At 43.5% G+C, this 15,989-nt stretch overlaps 1 protein-coding gene and 1 long non-coding RNA gene across 6 annotated transcripts in view; one reads left to right on the plus strand and one right to left on the minus strand.

The window, feature by feature from the left end:
• The window catches only part of JMJD1C (jumonji domain containing 1C), a 250,851-nt gene that overhangs the window by 177,507 nt on the left and 57,355 nt on the right, over positions 1-15,989 (plus strand). The window lies entirely within an intron of this gene.
• On the minus strand, positions 839-15,336 carry LOC142662885 (uncharacterized). Of its 2 annotated transcripts, none has more exons than XR_012851028.1 (3): positions 15,213-15,336; positions 4,172-4,347; positions 839-1,019 (listed from the first exon to the last, which is right to left on the minus strand). It is a non-coding gene; the product is annotated as an uncharacterized LOC142662885 (long non-coding RNA). The 2 variants fall into 2 exon arrangements; XR_012851027.1 differs by having other exon boundaries at positions 4,172-4,350.

A 15,989-nucleotide genomic window follows, 5' to 3' on the forward strand; every position in this document is an offset into this window, starting at 1 on the left:
TCTAGCTCTGGGATCGAATTAAGTTTTTTTTTTTTTGTTTTTTTTACCATTATGTAAGAGTGTTGCTTCGTACAGCTCTGATATGTTGCAGGTTTATTGTTAGCTCTCACTGATATGAGAGCAGTAAAATGGCAATGGGGATTGCTTATATCTAGGTGTAGTAGGTGTGATGAGTCCCTGCTGCCAGAGCATTGCTTGCTGGGCCACAAGTGATGAAATAAGCGTGAACTGGAGCCTTCTGCTGATAAAAATTAAAAAAATAAAAATAAATCTCCTTGTGCAATGTCAAGCACCTAAGGGGGTTTTACACTTGGCGATTATCAGGCAGACGAGAGCTCATAAAACGCTCGTTGCCGATAATTGCCCTGTGTAAACAGGGCAGAGATCAGCAGATAAATGAGCAAACTCGATCATCTGCTGGTCGTATAGTTTTAAAAAAGTTAAATATTATCGTTGTTGGCAGCACGTCTCCCTGTGTAAACAGGGAGAACGGCTGCCGACTTGATAATGTATGGGGACGAGCAATCTGAGTAACAACCGCTCGTCCCCATCCATAGCTCAGTGTGACAGGAGCAAACAAGCGCCGATCAACGATGTCCCGTTGACCGGCGCTCGCTGCACAGGTCGATTATCGGCCGGTGTAAAAGGGCCTTTACCAAGTGCTTGTTATCTGCCCAAATTCTTTGTGGGTGCAGATGCAGCTCCTGACATTTTTGTTGGAGCTTCTTAAAGATCACCTAAGAGTAATGTGCCCATCTAGTGGCATTAAATAAAAAAGGTTAGCGGAAAATGGTTTTGGCATAATATGAGTAGGATCTCCGTGATCTATATGTTGCTGAAGAGTAATTCGAAGGCGTTTAATTAATAAGAGGAAGGTCACAGTTGAGTCGCCGCTGCTTGAACCTTGAATAGGGACATTTGTGCTAATGTGGGTATTAGGCGTAGAAAGTTTCTTGATGAATCTCCTCCTGGGAGTTGGCCCCATCTGTTTTCCATGTGAGCGGATTTGTTGGAAGTGTCTGGAAAAGAAAACAAACCAGATCGAGTGGAAGGAGATTAGACTTTGCACCTATACCGTTCGTTCACCTCCTAGTTGAGGGTCACATTTCCCATTTGTTTTTCCACAGTTGAAGTACATGTTTCATTTTCATTTTATTTTTTTTGTTTTTTTGCAAACATATCTTAAAACTCTAAGGTTTTGTTCACATCTGCATTGGCGGATTGGTTAGGTTTCTGCGCGGTCACTTTTTTTCCGTTATTCTACTCTTATGACAGAGCAGAATGGAATCCCAAAAGCAGCCTTATCTAGAGTTTTCGAGCCCGACAATGATTGGGCTCGAGGAAAGGTCCCAGACTACCACGTAAAGTTCTTCTCTATACGGGTATATTTATTGAACCAATGTGCGCAGCAGTTGATTAAGATGGCCATACGTTAGGTATCTCAGATGGACGTTTTCTGAACGACTTGTCATTCATGGTTGGTCTGTGAAGGTTGTCGTTCTGGACGACAACTCTATAAATTGAAAAAGAACAAATCACTCTTCGATCTCTGCCTTGATGTGTGGCCTGGTCTGGGATTTTATTGATGGGATTCAGATTTGGCATGAACAGCTCTACATGACTGCACCTGACAACAACCGAAATAATCGAACATGGCAGATAAACTTTTCCACAGATATCGGTGTTCAGTCGGCGTCTGTCAAGCTCGTTTGTTTTATGAAATGCACAGGTGGCCGGCAGAAAATTGCACAAATTGTCCTTTTTTTATCTGACCGTAATCTCTAGTGTATGGTCCGCTTTAGATTGGACTTCATGAACCATCAGACAGGTTTTCTTCGCTGCATGGCAGATACATTACATTCACAGAAAAGCCAGCTAAAGTGTTCACAATGATGTATAAATAGCGCGTCGTCCTATTTGCCCCTCCGGTCTGTGAGCCGCCCCCTCCCCCAATTGAATTCAGGGGAGCTGACGGAGTGGCATGATATTTTATTTCTCCTGCCCGGACTCTTGAGAACAAGAGGGTAATTGGCGCTTTAGGGGCCATTTAATTGGTACAATTGCATCATCCAGATATCCATGGCAAGCTCATCAGTCGATGACTCGCCCAATGACTTTGACCCCCAGCTCTGGTGACATTAAACTCAGGACCGGTTTTAAGCTCTTTTACTTCTAGTAGTATGTCTCATTTTATTGCCCTTGATAAGGATAGACATTATTCCGCTACATTTTTTTTTTCTTTCACGAGTGCGGTCAAAGTTCCAATTTCATATAGAATGTTCTATTTTATTGCAGGAAGCATGAGGTGACCGTGTCAAAGCAACGTACTGTGCGGCTCCATAAGGCGGGATTCACACGACCGGGTCGTTCCCGAGCCCGAGTGTCGGCCGGTAAAATCGGCCATTTTGCCCGGCCGGTTTGCATAAAGTTATGCATCCGTGCCGGGCCGGGCAGATCCGGACAGTGACATCAGCGGCAGCTCCTGAAGGGGAATCCCCATGTGTTCGGGGATTCCGCTTCAGGAGTTTCCCCTGATGTCACTGCCCAGATATGGACAGAGACATCAAGCGCTCTGTCCAGGAGCGGAATCCCCGAAAACACGGGGATTCCGCTCCTTCAAGGAGCTAAAGTGCGGCTAGCACATAGCAGAGCGGGGAGATACCTCCCTGCTCTGCTATAGTGGCGTCGCTACAGTAGTAGCAGCAGCAGCAGCAGCTGCTGCTACTACTACTAGCGGCGCCATCGAAGGTGTCGCCGAGCCAGGGTGCTTTTAACAAGCAAGGGAAGGGAGCCAGCGCAGCGCTCCCTTCCACCTGCTGTACACCCCGGCCCTGCAACACAGTGTACAGCGATGCCATTCGTCAGAATGGCATCAACTCCTCCTCCTCACATGCACTCTGCGCTGTGAGGAGGAGGAGATAGAGCGCAAGCGCCGGGAAACCCGGCCATCACTCGGAACACATTCCGGTGATGGCCGTGTAATACCCGGCCCCATAGACTTGTATGGGAGCCGGGCGGCCGGGTGCCCGGGCAAAGATAGAGCATGTCCTATTTTTTGACGGCCGGATTTTCCGGCCGTCAAAAAATCGGTCGTGTGAATGGCCCCATTAGGGGTCTATCATTCCTAATGCAGCCGGGTGCCGGCCGATTTATGAACGGCCGGCACCCGGCCGGGAAACCCTGCCGTGTGAATGAGGCCTAACACTCAAAAAGACTAAAGTCTTTGTCCTCTTCCACTGTCACCTCCCTATCTATTTGCTTTTGCCAAAAACGATGGGGCAAAATGAAATTGGCGAGAGCGATGAATTAAATAGAACTCCAGATATCCAGTCCCTCCTCGTCTACAGCTCCAGCCTCCCCCCAGCTCCAGGTTATTATTCTTCTGCCATGATTGCTCTCTTGACTTGCATTTTCTTGGATCGGTGCCTGGACTTTCAGGAGACCAAAATTATTCTGCCATCCTCAATCACATCAGAACAGCAGCCTTGCTCACGGAGCAGAAAAGCTCTTGAATGGTAGCGGAGCTGAAATATACAGGTCGTGATATGTGTAAAGAATAGATTTACACAAAGAGCCTCTTTTATTATTAGTCCGGTTTATGAACGAGATGTTGACTCGGCTTTCCAGCCCTCTGCCCATTAATTTCTCCAGCGTAACTATGACTATGTCCACGGGAGATCTCTAGAGTTACCTAGTAACTATACTTTTATTTGTTTTTCTCTCACCACCTGTTTTTACTGTAGAAGAGAGATCGGTGCGGAGAATCGGAGATGATTCATATTTGCCTCCGGGTTTAGTGTCGCAAACCACATAGACGACATGAAGTGACAAGATTTAAATGGGGCTTTAACCTTTTCCCCAGGCACATTTTTTTCCCAGCTTCTTTCTTTCTTCCGTTCGTTCTTCTCATTTGAGGCATATAATCTGGATCTTAATCCAAATCTGCAAGTCTTTTATACTATATGTGGCTTTTTACATGGTACTAAAAGTTATTTCTATCCTAGCCCATGTGGAAATGGCCAGCTCGGGTGATCAATGGGGGTCCTGGGGCTAAAACCTGTGTGTTAATTCGGTCCCACATTTGCAGTTCGTTACAAAATACTATTCTAACTATCTGTACTAATCTGTATTATTTATAGTGTAAGGGTATGCAAAGCCCCCTTATACTTACAGCTGACGTACGGTGGAAATGATTACCAAAAGCCAGATACGTAGTGAATGTCCGTGCCGCTACTTCTGTGCACCAGACAAATGGATTATTCTGCAACTTGTCCATATTGGTTACCTGCAGAGACGCACTTTTGTTCTTTATGGGTGAACGGCAGGATTCTTGTTGGAGACCACCTGCTGCTGGAGAGAATGGGGACTTTAGAGATTTGCTGTTCAAGCAATTGCCAGATATGCACGTGTAGGTTGACCAGGAGTATAAATGTTTTATGATCTTCATTATTCTCACGATTCTCTTGTCATTATTAATAAAGCATTTTAATACAGTAGAGCCCCAAGGTTTATTATTTTTGTTATATTGTGTTTTGAGATATTGTGTGGTTTTGTTAGTGTTTGCTGGTTCCTCATACTGTCCATACTATAGCATTACAAAGAGTTCTGCACTCCCGTCTTAATGCAAATAGTCTAAACATTGCACCACCGGATTAAAAAATGTACCTATTAGCCTCTCTTAAACTGCGTGCTTGATAGGGACTGTTAGCTGGAGCTTTGAACAGCCGGATTAAACTTTACCTTTTTGTATTAGGACATGACTGCTGTCCAGAACTCTCTCTTTTTTTTATTGCTATAAAAGAGCCAGGGATGCAGTTCTTTTTGATCTGCACCACACATACCATTGCCTTGGTTTTGTACGCTGTCCATACACAGTCAGTAGATTACCTTTTGCTTTTGGCGGAATTTTCCCACATCTAAGGCCCTGTTCACACAGTGTTTTATTTTGCAGGCGGAATAATCTGCCTCAAAATTCCTTCAGGAATTTTGATGCAGATTTTGACCTGCCTGCACTCTCTTTTCTGCGGCTATTGAGGGCTGCGGGCAAAAAAACGCTACAAAAACAGATTTTCTCTGCCTCTTGTTGATGTCAATGGGAGGTCAGACATGGAAACGCCTGAAGAAAGGGCATGACTCCTCCTATGAGAGGGCATTGGGAGGCATTTTCGTCCGTTTTTTGGCACCGTTTGTGTCAAAAACAGCGCCAATAAACTCGGTGTGAACAGGGCCCAATATGTATTGGCAAATGCCGATAGCCTGTCCTCTTTTGTTTTACTTGGGGCAAGTGCGGCTGTAGTGTCTGGCAGTCGCTCATCCCTTCTCCTATAGCCATATGGCTGACTCAAATGTGAAAAAGTTATTGGGGGACATCAAGGCTTTACAAACTTTCCCCAGTAACTATCTAATGTGTATTTCATGTAAGTCCAGGAAGAGATAAAGGTGTATATCTTGCAGTCCCTTAGCTTAGTCAAGTTCACAGTACTGGGATTTCCCTAACTTACCGCTGACGTGACGTCTATATCTATATGTAAAGTGTGGCAGCTCCTGGCAGCATGCGCCGCTGTTCTGGTCTGATTAGCCTAAGGCTTCGGTCACATCTGCGTCAGGGCTCCTTTCCGTCGGAACGGAGCCCTAACGGAAACCTTTGGTTTCAGTTTGTGTCAATCATCATTGATTTCAATGGTGACGGATTCGGTGCCAACGGTTTCCATTTGTCTCTGTTTTGCAAGGGTTCCGTCGTTTTGACGGAATCAATAGCGTAGTAGACTATTGATGGAAACTGAAACCTTTTGATTTCAGTTTGTCAGTCAGGGCTCCGTTCCGATGGAAAGCCGTCGGAACGGAGCCCTGACGCAGATGTGAACGAAGCCTAACTTGTATGATCAAGGCTTCCAGTCATATACCGCTAGTTAGAGGAACACTGCATATAATAAGAGTCTAATTTGTCCCTGTGGTTTATTTATTTTTTTATAATTTTTTGGACGGCATCCTTTTTTGTTTGATTAATGACCCTTTCCTACTCCTTTTATGATATCTGGGACACAAAGTTCAGGTTGTATAATTTACTTGCGTAATACCCGCAGAATCTACGTTCCACTTGTATAATCCCAGGAATATATGTTCTTTATATAATATGCAGATATGAATTACAGGCTTATGTGTACATCCATTCATCTCTGGGGGGAGCAAAACTGAAATGACCTTTAAAGTTGTCAAACTCTAGTTTCTAGGTAGTTTACATATATAATTGTGATTTTATGCAACTAGTACCACAGTTGGTTATACATAGCGATCCACATAATACTAAAACTATTCCGCCAGACTGAATTCATGTAATACCTAAGCAAAAGTCCTAGTTGGAGAACGATCTCACAGGGCAGGATGGGTTATTGACCCAGGGTCCTTTGGCCTCTCTTCTGATATTGATAGTTACGGACAGTGGCTCAGTGGTTAGCACGGTCACAATATAGCACTGGGGTCCTGTTTTCGAATCTAACAACATCTGCATGGTGTCTGTTTGTTGTTCTCCCCATGTTTGCGTGCGTTTTCTCCTGTGTACTCCAGTTTCCTCCCACACACCAAAAACAGATAGGAATTTAGTGAGTAATGACAACTTTTGTACAGCACTGAGGAGTGTGTGTGTGTGTGTGTGTGTGTGTGTATATATATATATATATATATATGTGTGTGTATATATATGTGTGTGTGTGTATATATAGGTGTGTGTGTGTGTGTGTGTGTGTGTGTGTATATATATATGTGTGTGTGTGTATATATGTATTTGTGTATATATGTGTGTGTGTATATGTGTGTGTGTGTGTGTGTGTATATATATATATATATATATATATATATATATATATATATAGTGTATGTATATATAATGTGTGTGTGTGTATGTGTATATATATATATATATATATATATATATATATATATATGTGTGTGTATATATATCTCTCAAGTGCCCAATACCTCCTTTTAAATTGTCTGGTTCTCAGCCCATTCGTCACATCAGGCAGTAGTGTGAGACCTCGTTCACATCTGCGTTCAGTCTTTCCGTTGCTCTGCTCAGTCATAGGAGCAGAGCAACAAAAATACCAAAAGCACTGGATGTGTTGCCTGACATAAGCCATTCACTTTAATGGGTTCCATCAGGTTTCCACCGTTATTTTACCTGACAATTTACGTTATTTTGTCTGTCTTTTTTGACTGGATCTGTGACTGAGGCCCCTAAGAGGACCTCCAACGCAGATGAGAATTAATCCTTACTTGGTTGTCTGAAGGGGATGTTGTCTTATTGAAGTGGTAGTTGCCTTATGATTCCAGCATTGCTCGTTGGTTTTTGATCTGCATCCTGGTTATTTAGAAAGCTATCCAAATGTCACCTGTGGACCAGAACCGTCGCAGATATGGCTGCCCTTGTGAATAATATATTGCACAGATGTAGCATATATACGATTTGCTCATATTCTTCAGATAATTTTAATCTGGTCCATGTCGTTGAGCTGTAGTATAGTACAGCTATCCTTGGTGTGTTGTGTACATATATGAAAAGATCAAGATGTTTATTTTAAGAAACGATTGATTAATAATCGGCCAGAATGCCCAGAGGTCGATCATGGCCTCCAACTAATAGGCAAAAATAACGAATTCTAACTTTTAAGAAGTCTTCTAACATTTTTCAGTGTCAAATATTGATGTCCAAAATGTTAGCTAATATATAGTGTGGATTCTGTTCTTGCAGTTGTGTATGTTTTAGCTACTCAATATCATGGTATACATACAACAATACCGGTGCAGCCGGTGTGTCAGATTAATGAATAAGCTGCAATGGCGGAGCGGCCGGTCTGTAGATGTCAGCAATGTGTTAATCATTAAACTGGATGAGACCCTAAATATCGTGGGTGAAAGTGTGATTTTCGAGAACATGTAAAAGCACAAGAATTTGGCAGACATCCTATGTAACACATGACTGAGGCCCCGGCAGAGGAATCCTTTATTATTTTTTATACGTAGCTTTTTTTAGATTTTTTTATCTCTTGACTTTGCGCCACAGCTTATTCGTCATAATTCAGAATTCTGTGTGTGTTAACGTCTTTATGACCTCTCTGTAATTATAATGTTTGTGATGAAGAACTTTGATGAATTCTTACTGTGAGTAAGGGACGTTTGGGTGGAAAGCACGGTGTACACCCGGGGTGACTGACGTTTTATACTCCTACACGTCTGGCTCTTAACTGTTTAGCATAAAGAATAAAGCAGTGACTTGCATAGTTAATGTAACTGCTGTCAAATTCTAGATCCACTGCTGTGTCCCCGACGCACCCACATTACTTAGTAATAATAACTTTTATTTTGTGTTGCTTATATATCGCCAACATGTTCCACAGTGATGTACGTAAATGGTCATCGTTCTCTGTCGCCAATGGGGCTCACAATACAATTTGCCCTCACTTTCACCCAAATAACCTATTAGTATGTTTTGTTTTATCGTACGAACAGGGTTTTATTTACGAGACAATCCCTTTTAAATGGGTTTTCCCACTAAGCACATTTATCACCTATACTGGGTATTTTAGCTCGGAGCCCTACCACTGAGACACCAATCGATCACTGGAATAGGGGATCCCAACCTCTGTTCCTCCTCACTGCACAATTGCGGTGTGAATTTTGAATGGGGCTGTGGTCGTGCCGCACATGTGCGCTGCCGATCTATTCAATGTCTTTGGGCCCGATGGAGTCAGCAGAGTGTAGCGCTCGACTGATTCTGTTGGTCCCAGTGGTGGGGCCCCAAGCTATCATAGCGATCATACCATCCTGTGGATAGGTGATATATGTGCAAGGTGGGAAACCCCCTTTTAATGAGGATTCCTTCATGGCCCTATTCTTGGACCTTCCTGAGCTTCTTGCTTTGAGGGTTTTGGCATTAGGTATGGTCTAACAGCTTTAGGGGTTTGCCTAGTGTGCAAAAAAATCTAACGGGCAGATGACTTCAAAGAAAGGTTTGCAATGGTGAACTGTAGGAACCTATTGTGAGAATCCAAAAGTCCTTATGTAAACTATAGGTAAATGGCACCATCTGTAAGAAGACTCCCTATGTGCATAAGACTTTGCACTCTTTTACTGTCTAGTAAGGAACATAAACTGTGTGTGCTGGTAAATATGCTGACTAATAGTTCATTTTTTTTAATGGCATTTTCTGAGAATATTGCAGAGTAAACAACCCTCCCTATGACCAAGCCAGCACAAAGTAGAAATTCATTCTTTGCTTAGAGAGTCGTGAATCTCGAAATAGGAAAACAAGAACCGTTGCGTCACACGCATCAACGTTTCCTGCCATCCAGCCCCTCCACCCACATCAGCCACTGACCAAGACCTGGCGCTACAGAGACTTTCCTTGGTATGTGTGGTCTTTGTATAGTCCGTCTACTCTGGCATAGACATGGTTATGGCATCTGGAGTGATATACGAGACTGGCAGCAGGTGCTGCCACATCATGTTAATAGAGGCCTGTGTGATCCGTGTATTTCTCATTGAGACTTTCTCGTGTGATCGTCCCTGAAGTGGATGATGAGTAGTTGTTCATATCTTCAACCTGTCGCTAACTATGTTGTCCGAATAGTCTGCAGAAAACCTTATATTTCTTATATTCAACCTTTTGCCCTGTGTTTCTGCTCCATATTTACATTTTAGGAAAGTACGGTAACTACGTTTCTTTCTGTTGCTTGATGTGATCTTTTTCACCCTGTAGAAATCGAATCTATTCGGTATTTGGAGTAGTCGTCTTGTATTTCAAGTGTTAGAAGCGGCTAGCGTGGCTCCTGTAGTGCGGAGCTGGACTGCCCCTGTGCGCTTCTATACAAGCCCCTTTGGACTCTGTGGGGGCAATTTATTAGGACTTCCGTTTTATACACCATATTTAATAGCAAGAAATGTTGGATTCAACTGGGCCACTATTAAGAGGCGAAAACCTCTGAAAAATTGTGTTGCAAGTTTCGGTCGGGGCATGTGCCATCCACACCCCCCCCCCCCCCCTTCATCAAACATACAAAAAAACATCCTCCGCTCTCCTGGCTCCCTCATCACTACCGCGCCGCTCATACAAGGTCCTGACGCCGAGGAGTGCCAGGGCCTTATATGCAACGCAACACTTGTCATCAGTGCTGCATCACATACAATGTCCTGACGCTGCCCAGCGTGATTACGTTGTATGGGCTGCGCTGAAGTGATGAGTGAGCCAAAGGGGAGAAGAGAAGGAGAGAATACAGTTTTTATTTTTTTCATTTTAAATTCCAATGGGGGTGGTTGAGGAAGGGACCCAGCACGGGCCTCTAACTTGCTACACCCCAATCAGTGAAATCTACACTAGCTGGCAGCGGGCATGGATTTCCACTATAATGTATGCCAGTTTTCTGGTGTAAATTATAATATATTTGTCAGGCATCGAGGGTGGCTTAAAAAGGCCAAAATGCAAATTGACCTTTGGACCCTTTTGCGACTTATCTATGCCAAAACACTGGCATATAAAGGTTAATAAATGACCTTCTGTGTCTTTGGAGAAATGTTATCCTAGAGACACTATCTTCTAGGGGAGAATATATCCATACATACAGTCAGTTGGGGCACACCGCTATTTTTTATATCTGCCTCTACATGAAATTCTGAGGTACAGGAGAGAACGCAGACACCTCTATGTCAGTCTGATCACCGCTCCATACAACACGGAGACATAATACCGTCGTGGGCATGAGACCCTACTGTTAAATGTGTCTGCGATTGGCGAAGTCCAATCTGTACAATGTTTTTCTGTCATTTATATTTGTTTTATGGCCCCATTGTTAGGCAGATAGGCCTTCCTATAAAGATGGATGTGACCATGAAAGAGTAATACCGCAACCATCCGCATCCCACAATCTGCTTAAAGGAGAAATAAAACGTTAGCGCAGCTTAGAAGTGTAACGGAGGATTGTGGAGCCTTATAAGTCAGGTCATGGACACAAGACCTATTTCCGGACTTCCTGTCAGTTATATTATAGAGAACGTCAGTCCAGTCATTTCAGTGACTTTGCCAAGAACGCACGTATAGGAGCGCACAGGCATATTTATTCACATAGGTACACATATAGATGTTGTGGTCCCCGGCTTTCCATGGGGTCCGGTGTAGGTCTCCCGCAGAGCTTTGTGAGAACTTCCCCCGGCAGCTGTAATGATTTGGAATAGATGTGTAGTAGCTGCAGCTGAAATGTTCCGTGTGTGCTCAGAATTCTGATTCCAGGCCAGACATCTGCTGGGAACTTCAAGTAATTCCACCCAAGCCCTAGTCATGTTTCATAAAACACTGGTCGGTATTCATTTATTTATGTCCCCCTCTCAGTGTTCCTAGAACAAGTTCTATAGGGAGGGGGAGGGCTGGCGGAGGAAAGGAAAAAGATTTTATTAGGAATTTCAAATCCTTAAAGTGACAGGAACCTGTATTTTAGTGCATTGATGATCTATTTATTTCTGCAGACTTTATACTGTTGACATGTTGCAGGACGATGCAGTGGCATTTCTATAATGTGGATATACTAAAGAAAGAGGGGAGAATAGAACAAGGCAAATGTGGAAAGGATTTGTCATGCCTCATCCCACATAGGTTTCTTTGTAAGGTTCACAGATGACGTATTTGTTGCAGAATATCGGTTGCGGTTTCAAATCTGCAACATGCCCGATCTGTTGCGGAAATGCAGCAGATTTTAACCATGGATTTCATTGTGGTTTTTAAGACTGGTTCAACAGCGTAATTTTTGCACGACGTGTGAACGCGGTCTAATGGTTGTAAACCTTGCTGCCGAACTGCCCTATATGACTGGAAAGTCCTGAAATCTCCTTTATGTTCATGAAATGGGAGTTGCACTGACTGTTATTAAAAAAAAAAAATGTCTATTAAGAACTATTTTAAACCACATTTTTAATTTGATGTTTGTACTTGAACTTGATTCATCAATGTCACCTCCATTATATTAAGTGGTTTCCTTCTAAAATAAAATTGTTTTGACGTTTTCTCTACCCATTACGTATGACGAGAGCTTATTGCCTATCCACATATATTCTCATGGTGGGAGGGAGTCATTTATGCCTAGGGCAAAATAAGGACAAATTTATACACCCACCCTTGATGTTTTTATTATTGTTTGCCTTAAGCCTCATGCACACGACCGTAGCCAAGTGCACGGCTGTGATTTTTGGGTCGGCCATCCGCAGACTGACACCCGTGAGCCGCCCGCAAATTGTGGGCCGTGCACATTGCCGCGTCAATTATTTCCTATGAGCCTGGACTGCACAACACGGCCGTAATAAGACATGTCCGTTCTTTCTGCGGTCCAGGCTCATGGGCTATGCACGGACAGTGGAAACCAAAAGGTGGCCATACAAGTTAACTGTATGCTAGCCGAACTCGCTGATTAAAATAGTTTTTTTTTTGCGGGACCGGCCCAGCAGCTAATGTTTTTTGGGGGTGTCCCGACTCTCAAAGGGCCGATTCTTTTGTTTGCAAGTAGATAAACGGCTGTCAGAGGAGTCTGCTAGTGGCTTTCTCCCATTGGAAGCAAATGCATGTGTTGGGAGAAATAGCTGTCAGCCAAATGAGCGTTCGGCCGACCGCTATCTGAAATGTACGGCCAGCTTAATGCATAAGATTTCTTTTGTTGCACATGGCCGTTGTACGGATTTGTAATACGGCATCGATAGAAGTCTGTGTATCCATACAATACCGCTATATGACTACCACATCATACACCGGCATATGCAGAAGTTTTCTATCTTAACACCATTGAATGGCATATTACAGAGAGATTCTTGGCTAGAAGCACTGGAGGCAGCACAGAGAGCGTACCTATGGTTACGTATTACAGATCCGCAGGTACTCCATGCACTGCTCTGCAGGCTCCTCCTGTGTGCACCGAGGCCTTAGTCGCACCCAGGTGTTTTAGGTCTTCACCTCACCATAGACATAACAGCTGTTTTGCTGACTATCTTCCCAGGCGTAACAATTTCCGTGGAATTAGAGCCACACATCTGGCACTCGGTAGAAACATCAGACAGTTTAAAATTACACATCTATGATACCTTTTTCCATGTCATCCGCTGACAAAAATGGGCCATTACATACAATCCAGTTTCTACCAAACATTTTACAATTATTGAAGCAGTTCTTGGCTTCACAATTATTTTTTACCAATAACGGCACCGATATGTAAATACCGGAGGGCGTTAGAAAAATAATTTTACATGGGACCGTGTTTGTGAAGCCTTTCCTATAACATGCTGCACTCAGCTGCACATGTTTGGGGAGGTGAAAGGTTCTCTTTAATTCCCTATCCTAATGAATCTAATAGGCGCTATGATGCTGATAACTACAGTGTAATTTTTTTTCCAAAAACGTTTTATTATTTGCAAAGTTCTGAGCATTTTTCTAAATTTGCTAAATTGGCTCTAATAGCCGAATAGGAGGCGACTCTTTCTCTTCACTCTGGGCAGTGTAATGTTTTCTGTATGACGCTGTCCAATCAGCATACAGCTTCTCCCCCTTCCCTGCCCAGCAACACAGTGTGATCATATCGTATACAGCTTCCATTCCCGACTGTGTTTTCAAGCGGTGATACCTCTGGTCATGTCACAGCTAAAACTGCGATCCTGGTGTCATGTGGAAGATTAGAATCTCCTCTTTCATATGACACATATGTTCTAGGTGGTCTACGGTCCAAGATATGGCTGTTTTAAGTGATCCCTCTTCCCTCCAGCCTGAACACCCTTTTACACTGGCCGATAAGCGGCCGATGCAGCGAGTGTCAGTCAACAAGACATCCTTGATCGGTGCAGCGAGCGCCAATCAATGAGACATCGTTGATCGGCACTAGTTTACTCCGGAGCCATGGATGAGGACGAGCGGTCGTTACTACGAGTGGTCGTCCCCATACATCATCATCATGTCGGCAGCGCGTCTCCCTGTTTACACAGGGAGATGTGCTAACAACGATGATGTAAATTTTTTTTAAACTATACGACCAGCAGATTGAGCGTCTGCTCATTCATCTGCTGATCGTTCCCCCGGTTACACAGGGCAATTATCGGCAACAAGCCTTTATATCGACGCTCGTCTGCCCAATAATCGTCCACTCTCTCACATTGTATGAAGCGGCTTCATGTTGATAGGACAGCGTCAATTATAGGCTCATTTACATATTTAGACAAAAGCTCATAACTTTTAAAATAAGTTTTGGGACACAATTTTCACGATCTGTGTGATGGCACCTATTAGAGATAGTAGATAGGCATTACTAAACTAGTGACAGATCCTCCTTTAACCAGTTAGACAAACCTTCTATAACTTCCTGATGTGTGAAACGCGTCACTCCTGTTGTGTAAATTGTGAAGCATGCCGCTCTCATTGACTAGTCCACTGTGGTTGGGGAAAAACCTGTGATGTTGTTGACCTTGTACCTGTAGCTTTTCCTGCCTTCATTTTTGTAGTATGTAAACCCTCTTGTGAAAGTTTTGCTGTTGCTGACAGTTGCAGCAGATAATGACTGACATAATTGCATGCCACTGCTTGTGTGCCAGTTTGTTAATGAGCGCTCTGGTTGATCTGCCGGCAGACTTGTCGAAATCAAAACTAAAGCTGCTCTGTAAACATGTAATAGCCTTGTGTGAATTGTCACGCAAACCCAGGTGGCCCTAAGACATTACAAGAGCCGAAATGTTAAACTGGCATTTCGATCTGCACTCAATCTGAACAAAACATGTTTGTGCAAGATGAGCATTTCTCAGATCTTCCTACCTACATGTTTTCCACTTAGTGCTGCTGTTTTTGTTATTGTGAGAGTCTCTAGAGCCTTTGTGTAGACTGTTGTCACTTACCATTAAAACAATACTCAAATAAAATGATCGTGATGATCGGCACGGCTTTGAAGATTTCTGATTAGTGCAGACTGCTAAGAATTTCTTATTTTCTTTTGACCAATATTACAATACAGCTAACTTTATATGAAAAGAGAAGAAAGAGTTAACAAGACTGCGCTCCTAGTTTTGGCAGCTCATTATGGCTAGCACTGTCCACCGCTAGTTTCAGCTTAGTGTTATCCCCAACTTCCATGTTCATTTTTTTTTTATGCTAAATCGTTTAGCTATTGAAAAATATGTATTTTGCACCCCTGCAGTAAATTACCTACCAACGTTTCACATGGATCCTGCTCTTTTTCTCCTGTCTTATCCCAGCATCGGAATAAATGTGGATGTCACCTCCCCTTCTTTCTTTTCACCAGCAAGTGGCGCTGTGATGATCTCACAGCGCTGCTTCCCTGAAAGTGCGCCCTCCCAATGCTGCTATGAATTCTAATAGCCGCGTGAAGATTCCGAACAACGTGTACAAGCAGCGATTTTGCCGTGGCAACCCCCTTACAGTACATCCCCCAGTGAAGCCTTAATGTGTTTTAGTCCCGGTCTTCCTCATCTCTGTCCCCAAGTGCTGTGTGTCTGAACTGATTACTGCTCCGAAGCCTTGTGCCGAGAGCAAAGGGAAACCGCTCCAGGCCTACTGCGCATACCCAGGCCACATTGAAAAGATAAGCAAATAACAGCACGCTCCCGACACTCCGGCCTGTTTTACGGAGACTGGCAGTGGGGGAACTGCGCAGGCGCGGCAGCGGCCGCTAAACGGCGGTGGTGGTCGGATCCATAGCAACGACAACTTAAACAAATCGCAAGGCATGGGGTGGACTCAATCCGATATCTCAAACGCTGCACTACAGAAAATTAAAGTATTTACAAAGATTAATAGATTTAAGATGGGGAACTGTTGGGGGTTGAAGTATAAGTTGGGAATAACCCTTAAGTCCAGTATGTGTTGTATGAAAAAATATAGATTTGTAGACCGCACTCAAGAAGTGTTTTTGGACCATTGCTGTGCGGCCAAAGAATATGATTTTACAGCCGCGGGCAGGAGGCCT

The sequence above is a fragment of the Rhinoderma darwinii genome, chromosome 11, assembly GCF_050947455.1.
Source record: "Rhinoderma darwinii isolate aRhiDar2 chromosome 11, aRhiDar2.hap1, whole genome shotgun sequence".
NCBI lineage: Eukaryota > Metazoa > Chordata > Amphibia > Anura > Rhinodermatidae > Rhinoderma > Rhinoderma darwinii.